The sequence below is a fragment of the Notolepis coatsorum genome, assembly GCF_963971535.1.
Source record: "Notolepis coatsorum genome assembly, contig: SCAFFOLD_1326, whole genome shotgun sequence".
Taxonomy (NCBI): Eukaryota; Metazoa; Chordata; class Actinopteri; order Aulopiformes; family Paralepididae; genus Notolepis; species Notolepis coatsorum.
The window spans coordinates 47356-49614 of NW_028172999.1; positions in this window are offsets into that span (position 1 = coordinate 47356).

Below are 2259 nucleotides of genomic sequence, written 5' to 3' on the forward strand. Positions count from 1 at the left end.
CTCGGGGCCGGAGGACGCGACACTTCTAGTTCCTCGATGCTCCCGGTGTTCTCGGCGGAAGCTCCTCTTCGTAACGTCTCCTCTCTTGTCCCGACTACAATATACAGGCTATTGCTTATTATAACCCGTTACTTTCATGCTGTTTGTTTAGTGGAGATGGGGAACAGAATGCTTCTTGTGGAGAACAAGAATTCGGGTTCTAGAACTTGGGATTCTGGTTCTGGGATGCTCAAATTTTACTTCCCAAACAAACAAAAAAGGTCCAGAAGTGCCGTTCGGACAAGTATGCACTTCTAAGGGCCCTTCAGCTGATCCAGGGAGCACTACCAGAGGAGCGGAGACACGTCCTCACCAGGGTCCACCGCTGGAAACATCTGGAAAAACAGGACGGTGACGTTATTATAAACTGGACAATATTCTATATCGATCAGCAATGGTTTTATTGTCTTTTTATAATTTTTTATTTTACCCAGTCCATGCATTTTCCTTACATGGATAGATAAATACACCAAAAAGAACAAGTTGCCCGCAGGAGGATACTCTTGCATTGGAAAGCAGAACCTCCCCCATCATCCAGATTATGGCTGAATGATGTGATGTCATTCCTAAAACTGGAAAAAATGTAATTTACAATTCGAGGATCAGCTGATAAATTCTACACACATTGGCAACCGTTAATCTCATATGTAGATAGAATAGATCCGTTACCTCCTGACTGAAGTTATGTCGAGTGCCATGTAGGGGAGGGACAATTTTCACTGAGTGGGCTTACCTGTTGATTGGGGTTGTTGGGGACAGTGGGCGTGTATTTATTTAATCTTCCACCTCACGTATTTAGGGTCACACGACCTGGCTTGTGTATCGGACCTGGAGTTGCACTTATGTTTCATTATATCCATAGCAAATAGACTTATCCTTTAAGAGTACCATATGCTGTTTAAGTGGATCCTAATTTCACATTTTGTATTTGTCTTATTTTATTTTGTATGTATTTATTTACTTTTGTACTGTCTTTTTAATTTTTCTGGGTGGGGCGGGAGGGAGGGATATTCAGTAAGGAAAAAACAAAGGACATGACATCTGTATGCAAGATATGAATGTAAATGTAATCTTTGAATAAAAAACGGTGTTTATAAAAAAAATAAAGAACAAGTTGTTGAAAACTACGTATAAGAGACTGTTCTTACTGCATCAATCAATACCCTTTCTTCATTCATAACAGTCCTTATTTCCCCCTACATAATGGAGACATATGAGCCTAAAAAAGGTTCATCTTAGGTCTCTACGTCATTGTGAATGAAGGCCTGTCCTCAATGATTTCTTCAGAAAAAAAATAAAGGCAATAATAATAATAATAATAATAATAATAATAATAATATAATAATAATAATAATAATAATAATAATAATAATAATAATAATAATAATAATAATAATAATAATAATAATAATAGTGAGGTTAATCTCTGCTTTGTTCTTCTACATGAGGAAGATTAAGTGGGCCAACTTAACCCCAAGAAGAACAAGCTTCCAGAAACGTGTGAAAAACAGAATGGAAACATCATGGAATTCACTGAATCCTATTCTGACAATATCGGCCAATGAGGTTTAGGCTGCACGGTGTCATTCCGGGACGGAGAAATGACTCACAGAACAACCATTTGAAAATACGTAGAATTCCTCTCTTGCGTCCACAAATCAAATCAACTAAATGGTGTCGAGGTATAGAGTGCACCAAAGATAAGCCTAGATCAGGGGTTCTCAAACTTTTTCATACCACGACCCCATTTTATTTAGGATTTGCTTTGGCGACCCCACACTTAATGTGTCGCGTAATTTCAACGTGAAATTAAGGAATATCGAAATAAAAGCACACGTTGTTGAACTTGATCATGCATATTTATTAGAAAATGTTATTACAGCACTATGTTATCATACACATTTATAAAACAAGGCATATTTAGCCAGAATATGTTGCCACAACATTAAAAAAATAAAAAATTAAAGAAATGTATTTTATAAAAAAAAATTCTTGCCACCCCACTGTCACCTTGGGGTCGCGACTCGTAGTTTGAGAACCACTGGCCTAGAAGATACTTCCTTTTACAGTAAAATATGTATTGTAACCTGAACTATAGGCCCAGAACATGTAAACAACACAGTAACAATAACTTGGTAGCTCTGTAGCTTCAGATATCTGTTTGTTTATTCAGTTGTGAAAATTATACCATTGTTTGATTTTATTTTTCCCTTCCTTCCT